Source organism: Strix uralensis, chromosome 2 (assembly GCF_047716275.1).
Source record: "Strix uralensis isolate ZFMK-TIS-50842 chromosome 2, bStrUra1, whole genome shotgun sequence".
NCBI classification, from domain to species: domain Eukaryota; kingdom Metazoa; phylum Chordata; class Aves; order Strigiformes; family Strigidae; genus Strix; species Strix uralensis.
The window spans coordinates 114,306,325-114,322,470 of record NC_133973.1 but is presented as its reverse complement, the minus strand read 5'-3'; the positions used below and the strand labels follow the sequence as shown (position 1 = coordinate 114,322,470).

Below are 16,146 nucleotides of genomic sequence, written 5' to 3'. Positions count from 1 at the left end.
GTATTTTCTCACAGCTGCTGCTTCTCAACTGGCTCATGGGTGTTTTGTGGTGATACACTGGGAAGGCACTGATTGCAATCCTAGGGAGTCTGGTAGCCCTGCATGTGACAGGTTAAACTGCTGGGGTTTAAGAAGCCACCAGCCACATTATTTTCTGAAACATATAAAGTGTGTCCAGGGTCTGAGTTGTGACTGAAATGCTTACACGCAGCGCCTCCAAATGCAGGTCCCATGTTAGGAGCATGAAATGCCCCCAAGAAGAAACTGAAAGGAGAGTGACACATGGCAGGTCACAGCTCAGACTGGGGAGGCAAGGGCAGACTTGGATAGTCTCAGACCTTGTAGCCCTGTCACTTGTAAGACTTTCCTAGTGTTTGCATGGAAACAAAGTGCTCTTATCTTTAACTTCACCCAGAAATTGCATGTTTTGCTTCAGATAAGTAGACTACTGTAAAACAAATCCAGCTTTGAAGAGTTAGCGCTGCCTGCACAGCGGTTTTACAGGTTCTCAACTTTAAACACTCATAGCATGTATTCCCTAGGCTTCACCAGATGTGAGCAGATCTAAAATCATTCTCATTTGCCTGATTCTATGTTTTATAAATGCAGATGATAAAAAGCATTGGTGTTTCTTAAAATCCAAGACAATATTGTTCTGGAAATACATGATTTGGTAGTGCTGTAAGCTGAAATATTTGTGTAGCTGTGTTCTTATAGTCAGAGTGGTATGAGGATATAAAAAGGCAAAATACTTACAGGGAAAGGTAATATTCATTAGACTATTTGACATAATTGGGAAAAAATAAGCAAGGTTTCAAACACATGAGGTCTTCCTCAGTTCTGTTATAGATGACATAAGCTTTAAACTATATTTAAACTACATTGAGTTTAACAGGATTATGAAAAGAAACAAGTCCTTGGTACTTGAGGACTAGAGGTGGATATTAGAAAAGGGAGAGGTGAAAAAAGCGTTAGTTCTTCTAGGACAAAGAAAGAAAAGTAATAACCAGCTGTGAAATAGCGAGGGTCTAGCTGGGAGTGAGAAAAATTGTCATGTGCCATAAAGCCATCTTCCCCTCTGAGTCCATAATTTTAAGTGTCCACTTGACTAATGAATTTCAGTTCCTAGACTCAGCTTTTGAAGATATTTTTCATACTTTTGTGGGGCCAAGGGCTGAGAAGTCAGAGATGGAGTGGCTATTCTGTGAAAATGTATTTCTCACTGACAACTGGGTATTTCTGTCTCTGTTGATTATCTGAAGCATCCTCGTTTTGGTGTAGAGCAGCTCATTTTTGGGAGGGTATCCAATACATTGTGTAGAAGGTAGCAAATCCAGGACTGTAGGATGCCCAGACTGTGATGTTTCTGGAGTGGGAAGCAGTTACTGAATGGGGCTGCATCATGCTGATGACATGTTGACAGATTTTGGATTTAGGCATCTCTGACATGGTGCTATATTTTGGTCTGCAACGATTTTGATTCTGATCTTAAGATTGACAAGGTGAGGGTATTGGCTGATTGCCAAGAAAAGCAGTAGTAGGAAATGTTACTTTAAGTTATAATCATCCAAATTGTTTGTTGGTTTTTTCCCCTATTTCCATATAGGGTGTTTTGTGATGAACAGAAGCAACGTAACCATTGGGGTTTTCATTTTGTACTCTGTTAAGTATATACACTGTCCAGACCCCTAAACACAAGTCCTTGTTGAGGGTAGGGGCAGCTCTCGTTAGAAAATTTAGATTTATGAGGTGGATGTTGCCAGTGAGTCAGGGCACAATATAACCATAACCCTTTTGGTATATTTTCAATGCCTGTTGGATTTGTGGAGGTTGGTTGCTGCTCTGTGGGGGTTGAAAGTGTTTAAACATTTGACACTGTGGTAAAACTGACACAGAAGCAAACCCATATCCTTAGTTGGATTAGAAAGGAGCGGAAAGTGAATTTGGAACAGCTGCCTCACCTACAGTACTTGCAAATGACAACATAAGAAAGCCTGAGAAACAGCCAGAAAGGAAGAGGGCCTTGTTCTACTGTATATTAGTAGAGACAAAAAAGCAAATAAAGTTATGTTGAGTTTGGCAGTGCAATATTGGTCAAATCACACCTGAAGATTTTCTTAAATCGTACACCTCTTTGCCTCCTTTTTAAAAATCTATGTTTGGCTTTTAACCCATCCTTACAGTTCAGTCACTTTTTTTTTTATCTTGGGGACAGCTTTATTCTCTGTTTTGTCTGGAGGCTTCTTCATGAAGCGAAAAACAGAAGTGAAGTGGATAAAATTGTGAACAGCGTAGGTGTCACTTCAGATTACGGCTTTCAGCTCCGCCTGTAAGCTTGCACAAAGAAGTAGAAAAGGGAAGTTAAAAATGTTTGAAGACAGAATTGAAGGACCTATTTTGGCAGGGTCATATTTAAGAATAAACACCGGAGAAAGAACATGTCCTGGATTTTAGCAGTTTCTTATCTGCAGTGATATGGGGCCAGAACTTCCACTGGCGCTGTTCCATCAAAGGCGGCAGTGGATCTGCAGTGATTTACCCCATGGGTATCTGCCTTGTCTCCCTTACTTGGAGCACAGCCTCCGCTGTCTCAGAAAGAAGCTTTTCCATTGTATTTTTTCTGAATACATTTCCTTCTTGCTTTCTCCAACCACTTCTGCATGAGCCTGTGACAGCTCAGGAGAGGCACTGCAGGTCCTGCTTCTGGGTGGAGAGTACCCAAAGTCAGTGGTGTCCTAGACAAAATTTCTTCTAACTACGATTCATTTAGGATTAAAGAGATAATAACTGAAAAATAAGACATAATATTACACTAAGTATCAATTGATGGAATCTCAGTAGGCCTGAGGTACACCATTTGAGGACAACTTAAATGCACCACAATTGGAAAAGATTTATTATTGAGAATAACCTCTGACTGAAATGAGCCAACTTCTCCCTGTACAGCATGCCCTGAAATTTAAATATATGTCAGAAGCAGTACTAAATATAGCTACTGGCATTATTGTTAGCATAAGCGGAGCTGGTATTTATAAAACCAATATCCTTTCTGCTATGGTGTGCTAACAGCCTTTGCCTAATTACTAGTATTTTCAGTTGAGGGAATTTTGATATGATGAATTGCCTATTACTTGATGAGACATTTCGGACACAATTTAAATTCAGTGTCACTGTTCCACTTCAATAATATGCTGTATTTTCACCATTTTTTAATTTACCTTACTCCGTTCTACAGATTTACTTTAAATTATGACAAGACCAATAGAAATCCAGAAGCCACTCACACGCTTGGCTAGTGGTGCTGTCTAAAGCTGTGTTACTGGTCACAGACTGCATGGTATATATGGGAGCATCCAGCAGCAGTGGTATTGCCAAAAATTCTCTATTAAAAAAAAAAATTGCAAATAATTTATTTTACTCTGTAAAATGCTCCCTTCTGCCTTATACCCAGATCATTCTACCTCATCAAGTCCATATTTTTGTGTAGATGCAGTGTTCAGTATTTATCTGTTATTTTAACAAATATATTTAGAAGTGTAGAAGACCCATTTGGTTCATACGGGTCCAGTGAATATGTTATAAACTTCTGTTTAATTTTGCTTTACAGCTCTGCAAGGGTTGTGGGTTTTTTTTCCTTAAGTGTGTGACTTTAAATAAAATTTCTGGAGTCTTTCACAGTTTACCAAGAGTTAAAATCAACTTATTTAAATGTAGTTCTCCTAGGAGGGTGACTGAGGAGGAGGTCATGGTGTTGATGCTTTCTAAGACTGTGAATGGTGCTTACATTTTTTTGGTAATAATGCACCAGATAGGAATGGGTTGGCTAAACAAATGGTGTATCATGGTCAGTGAAAGAGTTTTTTGTTCTGTGTATAGCCTAAGCCAGAAAAGGATGAGGCCATGTACTAGTACAGGTTTCCTTCATGCTTGAGTACTTGACTAGTCATACAGAGGCTGAGGAAGTGCTGTAGCATGGGATGTGAGAGTGCTCAGGGACTGCCATATTAATAATTGTGCTTGGTAGCCCAGGAGGAGGAGGAACTTCAGATGAAAGCTGTGCTGTAAGGAAAAATAATGCCCTGTGTAATTTTGGAACATTAAGATTTTATTTTATTCTAATACAGTCATTGATCATGTTATACCAGTGGTTGCAAAAGTTTCCTGAAGAAAACAAGAGCCCCAGAGAAGGGAGGCTGCTTTCGGATTTTGTTGCTGCAAACAGGAATAACCTGGTCCTGGGGGGCCAGCAGCACTGGTCAGCCTCGAAGCAGCACTGCCTTTGAAGAAAAGCCCTAAGAGGATGTGAGGGTTGAGCATTTAACATCCCAGCCGGGAGGTTTTATTTGCATCATGTAATACCATCTGGTCACACAACTTGGGCAGCGTCCAGTTTGTCCTATCAAGGCAGGAAAGTTTTGGGGAAAGAGCCACCTTGAGATATTGCAGCAGCCTCAGCAAGAGAGTTTTGCTGCCCCAAGGGCCAGAACCAGCTGCAGGGGAGAGACAGAGAGTGGAACTGGGCCAGGGTAGGCAGAGAGCCAGGGAGGAGCTTTGTTGAACCTGGCTGGGGGGAGCAGGAGCGCTTTCCTCCCTGCTCAGCAGTGCCTGGGCCAGCTCAGGTCCGCTCTCCAGCCACAGTGCAGGCCTGGCAGATATTTATTATGTCCAGCACTCTGCTTCCATAGAGAAGTTTTGCATTGCATGTGCCTTGATCCTAAATGCTGTTTGAAATGAGCCTGCTGAAAGGTGGAGTTTTACCTTTGAGGTGTGAGTATCTGCCCTCCTGGAGTCAGCTCTGGTTCACTCATCAGAGTGATGACTTTTTAGCCTATTCTAGACTAGCTGAACAAACACCACCCTTTGTAAGCCTTAGGCTTCTTTCCCCAGTAGAAGATGAATCACTGTCTTCTACTTTTAGGAGTAGAGTGCAGTCAAATTTTTGATGTTGCATCCTCGGGAGGAATACATCTCACTTTGGGACCACATGCCTTCCCTGTGCACATTGGATGGGTGCTTGGCTTGATAAAGGATTATGACTTGAGCCACATTTTAATTCCAAGGACTGCTCATAGATAAATATACTTATTCGGCTGTGTATTTGTTATCTCTTTTCAAAATGCTTTTTCATAGACAGATCTCCTTCCTAATCACAGCTATGCTTTAATTACAAACATGTATAGCAGGTGCACTGAGGAGTACAGTGCTGGTATGAATCAAATGCAATATCTGAAAGTTTTATCTCTTTCTGGGGAAGTATTATTGCACTGTGAAGGTGTACCCAACCTATTAATGTATTGATAAGTGCAAGGCAGCAACCTCACTTCAAGAGAGCCCACAGCAAATTGTGAATTTGTTCACGGTGCCCTCCCTGCATTGCTTTCCACACTATTTTTCTCCACTCATTGAGATCACTGGCAGTGCTCACTGTGAGCAGAGGTGTCACAGCTGAGTCCTTCAGTTGGGCCAAGGGAAAAATGCAGGGGTACTTACTAGGGCCAAGGGATGTGCACCACTAGTATCATGGGCAGCAGCAGTGGGACAGTCAGTGTTGTCACAGAGATGGCTGCCTGGGGCATACCCAGGAGGACAGGAAGGAAAACACAGGCAGGGAAATGCTGAAAGTCCAGCTCGAACAGCTGGCAGAACACTACCCTGCAGAGGAGGTGTAGATCCTGCTGTGGTCGCCCTCCATGTTCCCTGCAAGTAGCTGGGGAGTGCAAACAGCTCTGCAAGAAACAGATGATTGCACAGGTTTGCAGCTACAGGGAAGCCTGTGGTGGCACTGTGGCAATGCCAGTGCTCTCTGGACACCACACTACCGGCCATCACAGCAGGGTCCCCAGCTGCCCTCCTCACTGCCTTGCGTCTGCTGCTCCAGAGAGACATACCAGACGATGGGAAAAGGTGGGTACATTTAAGTCTGCAACCTTGCACTTCAACCCCAGGGGTCAAGAGACAGAATGGAATTTTTGGGGGGTTGCCTAAGCAGCTGTTGCACCGTATTTTTCAGAAGTGTGTTGTATTCACCTATCCACATGCATATACAGCTCCACAGCCTACAGTCGGGGGAACCGCAGGGCCGAGTCAGGGCAAGGGCACACTGTCAGATGGTGACTCAGATAAGGTTATATCCCAAGACCCTTTCGGAAGTCTTGCTCTTGCCTTGTCTTTGCTCTGAGCTTTCCAGCCTCCTTGAAAAATAAATGGATGATAGTTTAATGTTCCCCTTCTGCTGTTTGAGTGATGCTGCAGTGCTGTGACAGGGAAGGCTGCTGCTGGGTTCAGGAGTGCTGGTAGTAACTCCAGAGAAGATTTGCTTCCTTTGTTTCTCCGTTGTCATAACATTAGCTTTTGTCTGAAACCTGCTTGTTCTGAGGTTTTAGGTTGCTAAATATTGATGATGTCTGCACAGATATTTACACAGTTTCGAAGCCTCTGAGCTCCTGACTCCCTGTGCTGGAAAGATTGTCACTTCTTTGAACCTTGCACACAATTTAAGAAAACAAACAAGAGCAAAAGAGTCACAGCAATGAGTCACTAGACACAAAGGTGGTTGGATCAAAGAGGTTGTCTCATTTTCTTTCCTGCCTGCGACCTTACATAAACACCTTGCTCTTAGATCCTGGCTGTGCAGATGTGTAAATTATTCAAACCAACAAACAAATTATTGTACATGCCAGAAGTGGGAAACAGGTAACAACAAAAGTCTTATCTGTGAGATTTGTTTTCAGCAATGGAGGAAAACAAAGGGAGTAAAATATATGGTAAAGATAAAATAGTGGCTGTGCAGTGTATGGTTTGTATTGTTCTTGGATTTTGGGAAGCCATCTTTCAATGCCAGAGAGGACTCTCAAAGGTCACCTATAAAATCCTTTGATAATATAGTTCTCTTGAATGGAGAGTTATTTTGGCTAAGGTGTTTTTTAAAAAAGATAGGCAGAGAATTGTTCTGACTTCAGAGGTATCAAACTAAGCTAATATATACAAGTAAAAATGTAATTAAGTCTATAAGGGCCCAAATGCTGTGACAGAGTGAATCACTGCTCCTACAGAAGTTGATGTTGAATTTTCCGGTATAGGATTTACTCCCAGGTATTTTGGTTGTACTGGCTTGAACATCATGTGTTGATCTGGAACAGCAGGGCCAAAGGCATAGCCATAGGGGACATCAGGGACACTGGCCTCAAGGAGAGGAAAACGTGCTCCTGGGAGCCTCAAAAGAGGTTGTGGATGGTTCCCATAGGTGTCGCCTCCACATGGCACCCTGCAGTCCCTGCATGCACAAGTGTTAACAAGTGACAGGGCAGGGGAGGAGGAAAGAAGGAAAAGCAAAGGAAGGATATGTCAAGACAATGGCACTTTATGGCGAGACTTTTTTATCTTGGAAAGTTGCACTGAGAATATGTAGGTCATTATGATAACTTGAACAAAACCCAAAATCTTCTTTTGCTTAAGATCTCATACTACAGAGCTGCAGGCACACCAAATAGCTTCTAGAGGTGTTGTCTCTGTGGCTGGGTTGCAGCTTTTCACAGCTGTAGTCTCTGCTGCTTTTGGAAAGGAGGATGAGGGAGTTTTAATGCTTATGACTCAGGGAACTGTTGCAGAACCAGAGGCAAACATGAGGCATATTCACCTGAGTATGAAGAATAAACAAAGTGGTACCTGCTAGGCCAAGGGGAGCATGAGGAGATGTAGCAGGAGATGACACTGTAGGCATAGACAGGCATTCATAGGATTAAAGGGATTTCCAATAATTTATTTCACTGGATAAAAGAGGAAAATGAAATTTAAGTATTTAAGAAGATAAAAAGTGTTATGTTTTAGTCCAAGATTTTCCACACGGAGGATCTACCTGTCAAGGCAGGATCATTTACAAAACTGAGTATCAGAGAGATTCATTAAGAAACCTTTGGAAAAAGGACAGAGAGTACTGTGTGGCAGGACTCAAGTGGAGCGAAGGAGACACAAGAGAGGGCAGCTAAAACTGTGAAGTAGCAGTAGTAGTAGAAATAATTCAAATGTGTGAGCCCAGTTTAGGTAGAAGAAGCTGGACGCAATCATATCTATGTTGGTCATCTACCTTTGTACAAATAAATTTCAGGAAAAACTCTGGAGAGCTGGGAGAGCATCAGCCATTCTTTGATTTTGCTGAACTGCATTCCTTATGAGTTTGTATTTATGCAAAAGTGAGTCAGGATCTGTCCTGATATTTAATTACTGGTATTTTTTCATTAAAAAACAGATTTTAACTTAATTTTTTAAGGGGTGCACATTCAGACACACCACAATGCTCAGAAGAGGAATCTGCATGCATCTTTTTCAAGAAGAATTTGTGAGACAATGTTTTTCAGACAGTTCACAGAAACTGCAACCATTTCCCATTCTCTACTTGCTCTAATAGTTTTTCTGAGGCTGCTGACCAAGAGGTATAATCTCCCAGAGTCACCTTGCATGGAATTAGTTTAGGTGACTTCACATCAGGAACAACATGGAGATACTAGGAAAACTTCAGTTGAGGTGATTCTCAGTGACCCAGAAGCTGAGAATCAAGCCTTATCCTGCAAAGCTAAAGGGTAATAATTTGCATAATAGAAGGTTGATTACTCTGTATTGTGTGCTTACACGCAGAGTAGGGATGTTATAATCAGTCTTACAGACTAAAACATAGCAAAGTGACATAGTTCTTGGATTTGGCCATCTTCAGCTCGGACATGAGGTATGATTTTCAATGCTTAGGTGTAGTAAAGTGATGTAACAGCTTAGTAGAGGTAAAATAAAATGTCAGAATAGCTGGATTGGGGAAGTGGCCAACTCACCGACACCTGAATAGTTTAGTATGAAATAAGGTATCTTTTTAATATATGCATCTTTAAGTAAAGTGTTTTAATCCACCTTCTGTGAGAAATTCTGGATCCTGATAACAAGTTGGAATGCGTAGGGGAAAGAGAGAGCAAGAGGGGATAGCTTAGACTGGAGGCCTATAGGCATACTTTCTGTCCTGGTAAAGTCCTCTCCTTTCAGGGCCCACAAAAGCACACTGTTTTTGCATTGCCAGCTGGAATTCCTAATTAACCACACTCTGCATTTGCCCCATGACACATGAGGGTTTAACCCATTGCCTGCAGCAGTCAAGCAGTTATCAAGGATTCCCCTATGCATCCTGCCAGCCATCGCTGCCTTCAATGCACAGCTAGTTGTGTGCTTCCTGGGCATGTACCTCAACTTCCTTCCTCTGGAGTGTTAAAGATGTCTGTGCAGCTGAATTCACCATGGATGGTAACCTAAAGTGGCACAACAGTACTGCCGTAGGTGACTGATCAGTCCCCAGCATCCAAGTGATCATTAGATGTGAGGATTTTCCTCCAGATTCAATTGGCAAAGACCCTGGGAACTACAGGCAGATTGCAGCTCCTTGCCATGGCTGCAGACATTTCATGGCACCATGGTGTTGCCTGCTCTCCAGTTATGTCAAGCAGTCATTTGGCTGAACAAAGAAATGTGTATGCTTGCCTCATGTCCTGGGGCTCAATGTTGAGGTATCTGGGGGGTGTATATAGGATCTGTAACATGCCTGAGGTTGATTTAGGGGGGCCAGAGGTCCCTTCTGACCTTAAACATTTGCTCAGCAAATTGGATTCAAGTGAAATGGTATGTTAAAGGCCATGTAGTAACAACTGAACTGCAAAGCACGATCTTCTGTTCATTTTTCTTCTGTTTGTTATTCTGTCATATATTGTTTTTAAAACTGGATGCAACATGGACTTCCGTTGTTTGCCTTGCTGGACTTTCTGACTTTTGAGTCAAGATGTCTGTCTCAGGCTTCATCAGAGACATTTTTAGGTCTAATATTAAACTACAACTTTGGAACAGTCTCTACTTTCTTCAGTTCTAGTTCACAACAAATGTATTTGATGGCAATTTTTTCAGAACAATGTATTTCTGATTGCATGAAAAGTGAAAGTCAATCATTTGCCTCAACTAACCTTTTAAATTATCTTGGGTTTCCTAATGTAGTGGTTTTTCACTGATCACGGTTTACATGTTGTCTGCCTTAAACAGTTCTTCTTGAATGGTGCTTATTTTAAAATAATCACACTCACTTCAGTTGCAGTTTTCTAATGGTGAAGTCTTTTTTCCTGAGAATAGGGAGGTTGCTACTTTTTTTGGTTAAACTGAATACATACTGCCTGATATCCATGCTAGCAAGAATACCATCATTAATATTATCACTTTGCAAATAATGTTCCCTTTTTGGAAGCATTCGTTTGTTTATTAAATGCCTCAATTCATTAAATGAAAGGGTTATTTTTCTTTTCAGAAAATGAGTACCTTTCACTGTAAGTTTTTTAAGATTTGTTTAGGTTCCTGCATTTCAGAAGATGTTATGCAATTCATGAATTCAGCATACAGTGATCTGAAATTTTCTTTCCTATGTCACATCCATACTGCAACATTAGCTACTTAGGCAGCATTTGGTACAATGTAAGCATAAGCCTATGCACTCATACAAACCCAAAAGTTCATACCAGATGTCCTGGACCTTGCAGCAATTTATATTTTTAATATCATGTTCTTAATCAGTGCTTAATCATGAACACATATAACTTAGAAATTATGACCTTGAATTACTTCTATTAAAAAAAAAAATCCATAGTTGATTAAAGTACATCAACCTCAATGAAGTATAAAGCAAAATACTTAATTGTTGACTCAGGTTTTTTGTGTGTAGCTAACAGTATCTTATTCGTAATTCATTTTATGTATTTAATGATTTTTTCTCATTTGTATGAGTTTTCCATGCAGCTAGAGAGGAGAGACTGTCACTGTTTCTGTGGATGTAAACAGGACATCCATCTGAGCTGGTAGAGATGCTGAGGACCGAAGGAATACCTGAGGCCACATACATTACCACTGGCCTGGTTTCCTATGGAGTTGTAGCTCAAGCAGTTGTGGGTGTCTGCAGTTGTCCTAGTTCCTTTGAACTCTGAATTTGACAGGGGGTTAAGAACTATTAAATCCCTACAAGTTTCCTGAAAGTAAACATCTGTGTAGAGTGAGAGCTACCCTGTAAATATTTGGACAAAGAGAAAGGAAAAAGTATGAGCTCACATACTGTTAGGGACAAGAGGATCTGCATGGGATGGGGCTCTTAATAAATATCTCAACTGTGAGAAAACTTTCCGCTTTAGTCCATCATTTTGTAGAAATAGAGATCAAAAAAACCCCAGTTGTCCTCTTTGCTCACAAAATAGCATGTGTTGTAACTTTAATGACGGTTGTGATAGCTGTAGTTTCATTTTACATATAGAATCTTCTGATAAGCTAGAAACTTTGCTTTTTATTAATATTTATATATTTTTCAGTTGGAGAGCAGAAAATACATATTCATTTCAGTGAGACTACTATAAGAAGGGAAATTGCTTATTTCCTCTTTCAAAAATTAGATCCCCTCGATCAATCAGACTACTGCAGACACATGCGTTTTATTTTTTAATCCCATAACATCCAATGAATTTAGTTTCATCTAATCATGCAATGTATCTTCCTCAAGGGTGGAAAGTAAATTGTGCTTTACCAGAATATGGAAATAAGTGGCTGGTCAGTTCATTCTACCTTTTTTATCCTAAAAAACATTTGATGCTCTTGATCAACAACTGTATATCTCCCAGTTAAGATACAAGTCAAATTGGTCCGTCACAAGTGGCCTGTTCCGTACATTGCGCCTACTTTCATAGTCTTCAGTTTTGAGACTTTAATAACTTCAGTTTCATTATTTTATATTTTATATAAGAACAGACTTGTTAAATGAAGCTGCATGCTGTGATTTCACCTCGCAGTTTCATGCTTTAAAAGAATTAATCCATGAAACATCTTAGATTTAGGGAAGATTGTCTCTTTAGGGTAAAGCTCAACTCTTGTGAATTGCATTTGAAAACATCAGGGACTTAGAAGGCTTGCTAAAACTTCTGCTTCAGAAGCTTTCTTACATGGAACAAGCAGACTTTGTTTGGTCAGACAGAATAACTGATGAAAGATTTTTATTTTTAGAGATAGTAAGTTCCTGTAAATTTCTTACATCAAGTTATGTTATGCCAATATCCTCTGAGGATGTGACATTTTCTCTGAATCTATAGTATGCATGCATCAGTAAAAGTTAATAAATCTACAATGCTAAAATTGTCAAAAATCACCCAGAATAAATGGGTTCTTCATGTACTATCACAGCAATTCTCCTAATTCTTCTTACTCTGAAATTGTGCATTATTATTGTTGCACACAAACCCACCTGGAGCATCGATCTGACCCCTGTGACAGATCCTATATTCTCATGGAAGTGTAGTAATTTGAATGCCCATTCTCAGGTTACAATCCAGCAGAGCACTTAAGGCAACACTTGATTGTAAGCACTGGTACCCAAGAAGTCCCTTTTAAATCGATAACTTATCTGAGCATTTATATCTGAGGAAGTGCTGAAGAGCTAAGCATGTCCTCTGTTGGAGAAGGGCGTTCTGATGGTAAATGGTACTTAGTGTTAGTCAACTCAGCTTCAAATAGCTGTATCAGCACCTGTTTATTCTCTTTTACTGGCACTTGACTGCCTTTTAGTTTCTTTGTTGCTTAACAAAACAATTAAATCAAATATTATAATGGTTCATGTATTGCTGGATTCATATGGTATTTTACAGTTGAATAGAGAGCTAAGTTTTGTCCTCTCTACATTATAGCATCATTAACATTGTCTTTATTATTATGGTCCATTGTACTGTTTTGCAAATGAGAAATTAAAGGCCCAAGCAGAGTAGGTTTGGAATTCCTCTGCCATAATTAGGTATCTCAAAGTTAGACTTCCTCAGTCTGCAGTACTCACCATAGGCTTCTTTTCTAATCAGCAAAGAGGAATAAACACCTCTTGAAAGTGGTTCAGGTCTTCCTGGAAGAGAGGCTCTGCAGATCTCCCTTTTCTGATGATTATAAAGAGATTGTGGAGTCACTGGTTGAAATTCAGATAGCCAATTTTTTAGGGCAAATGAATCCCATTTTTGCCAAGTTAATTGTGGTCACAAAAGTGACAGTGACAAATGTGAAAACCGAATACAAGTTTGGCTTTTTTTCCTTTTTTTTAGATCTGTGATTTGATCCCTCCACTGGTCACAGGGTTTCAGGGTATTTTATTTCAGTATCCTGACTTGGTCGTGTTTTGCTAATTCAGATTGGACATGAATGTCCATACCACAAAAGACCACAAACTGTTACAAGGTTTCAGAGACTGGTACTTTAACTGTAGCCAAGCTTAGAGATATTTGTAAGCCATTGAAGATAATTACTATTGGAGAATCTTGCACTGTTTGGTGCACATCCACTCTGGATGACTACAGTTGTGTATATTGATATCAAATGTCTGTGAATTTGTAATCCCTACTAAAAACTTAATTGTGCAAACTATTATTATGAGAAGAGGTTTGTTGCTCTGGTGCTTTGCTTTGCGCTTGTTTGCGTGTTTTATCCTTGTTAAACTTCATCTTTCTGATGCATAGAACCAGAAAGCAACCTTCAGTGGCTCCCTCGTCTTCAGTGAAGGAGACATTGACGTATCCAGTGGAGATGCCAAAACGGGTTTTCCCACATGGCAAAGTGATGGTGAGGAAACTGTGTTCAGGGTTATGGATTTCTTCCACTGGACTGTGAGACAACCGTTGTCCCCAAAAGCCCCATCATGACATAGACTTGCAATGTTTAAAACAGTTGATCCTAGTAGTTGGCATCATATTTAGGGCTAGTCACTTATGCCCTAGTATGGATTCCCATCCTGTCATTACCTATAGAAACAACATCATGACTGTTTTTCCTGACTCTTGGCTCCGGTCAGGATAGATTTTTTTATATCATCACTTCTTCCTTATTCCAGTAGGGGCTGAAGAGAGGGAAATCAGTGGATGTCACTTCTTTTGTCTCTTTTTCTTCTTCTCTCTCCTGCTTCCAGAATCAGAGGAAAATGCTCCTTTTAGATATAATACCATGCATTTTGCTCAGATCCTCCTGAGATGTGGGACAAGTGGAGGGAAATGTTGCCTGGCCACTGACCTGTGCAGGGGCAAGGGCAGGAATGAAGCAGTTACAGATGTATGGGGCAAGAAAAGGTCCAGCGTCATCATCACAACCTCGCTCCAGGCATTGCTGCACTTCCCACCAACTACATTATAGGTCACATTTGTATTTATGGTGTCACTGCGCATATTGTTGTTCTAGTCTAAGTCTTTGATGATTGTGCAGCAGTGAAATAAAGCATGTAACTTCTTGACAGTATTGATTTCCAAGAACAAAAGCCAGTCACTGACCCATGGCAACATACTTTTTCCTTCGCTGCAATGTGCTGCGCGGGGCTGTGGTCTCAGTTTTCACGGGAGCATTTTGTGTTGGAACACAGAGAAGGAGCCCTGCACAAATTGGCAAAGCTGGGTCAGGGTGATAATTTCCTGGATGGGTGGATCAGAGAGATTGAATAGATGAATGTGTTTTATTTTTTTTCCACAGAAAAGACTTTCTTTTAACCCTATTGTTCATGTCAGGCAGCTGATATCAGTTCATTAAATGACTCCTGTTTGCAGGAGTTTTATTTTGATTTTTGAATTTATGAATTTACAGTGTACTTTGCAACTAAATAATCATTTTCAGCATACTTGCAGGACTCTTCTGCTTCAGCAAATGTTGAATTCAACTTCCCTGAAAACAGTTTACCCTCTAGCGTTTTTGCCATGTTTATTCTTTTCTTATCCCATTATCTAGACAAGCAGAATAGCTAGTCTGAATTTTCATCTAAATATTTTCCCAATGTTATCAATAATTAATTTAACAGAATTACAGATACACAGACAAAAGAAAGTAGTAAAAACAGCATTTGACTACTCAGCAGGAAAACAAATAATCCTGTGTTTGTTCCTAGGCTGAGTTCCACCTCAGGTAAACTAATAACGCAAGTCTTTTCTTAGGCTTGATTTGGTTTATCAGAAGATGAAATCTCGAAGGATGTAACCATGGTACTCTGCCTTTATGCTATGTTGTCAAGATAGTGGCTGACCTCTAGTGGCAATAGAAGTAAATTGCTAATGGATCCCATCGGGTTCATCTGGGAACCAAGTGATTTGCAAACGTATAGTATGCGCTATTGTTGACATTAAAATCAATTAATGTAATGGAAAATGTATTAAAAAGGAATATGAGGCCGAGCCTGAATTCAGTCGTCTTTGCGAACAATTTTTGTTGGAGACAGAGGCTTACAATAAAACTTTCAGAGTGAATTGCTGATGAACATTGATGTGTATGTCAATAAGGAACTCAGGACCTGAAAGAAATACATTTCTCCACAATGGGCTCTGTGTTTCCAGATGATTTGTGTGGTTCTGCTCAGGATGGTTGGTTCCCAGGCCATTTCCAATGCAAAGGTCTGTTTTTCTTCTCTGTGACTGAAATCTGCACGGAACAGGGCTCAGTGAGGAAAGCGAATGACTCACCCCTTACACTCAGCACCCCTCCATGACAAATATATGCCTTCACACCAAGAAAGCCAAAGAAGAGAATGGAAAAAAGAAAGTCGGGGGAGACCACCCACCTTCTCTCTATCAAAAGACTTTCCTGGTCATTAAGGCTTGGTCTTTATATTGGACTCGCTCCAACTGACTGTGAGCCAAGCATCTTGGAGAAGAGAAGAAACAGTGCATGGGGATCAAAATGTAAGTATGTATAAATCAAATACTTCTGCATTATGTGTGCACTGTCTGCACACTTTGGCAGAAATCTTTGGAAATGCCTAGATGCAGTTTAGCTACTCATTTGGGATAGTGCTCAATGATTTGTTTTTCAAAGGTGGCTTATTACTTTCTGAGGAACCAACCCCATCACATGCTCCAAACTGAAGCAGGAAGGTGGGGAGGCAGCAGGGCCAGAGAAGGGCAAGCTCCAGGGCTGGGCAGCAGTCAGTGGGCAGAGTAGCAGAGGAAGTAGCACCACACTCGTGCAAGTGACAACCAGGGCAGAGCGTGATGGCACCAGCAGCAGAACTGCCTGAGTGGGTTTGCTCAGTGACTACCAGCCTGCCTCCACTTCTGGCAATCTTCTCTTGAACCCAATCACATGCTCTTGCCTCAT

The 16,146-nt window shown here is 40.8% G+C and overlaps 1 protein-coding gene across 4 annotated transcripts in view; it reads left to right on the top strand.

Annotated features, from left to right (window-relative positions):
* MTUS2 (microtubule associated scaffold protein 2) overlaps positions 1–16,146 on the top strand; it is a 324,610-nt gene that overhangs the window by 191,054 nt on the left and 117,410 nt on the right. The window lies entirely within an intron of this gene.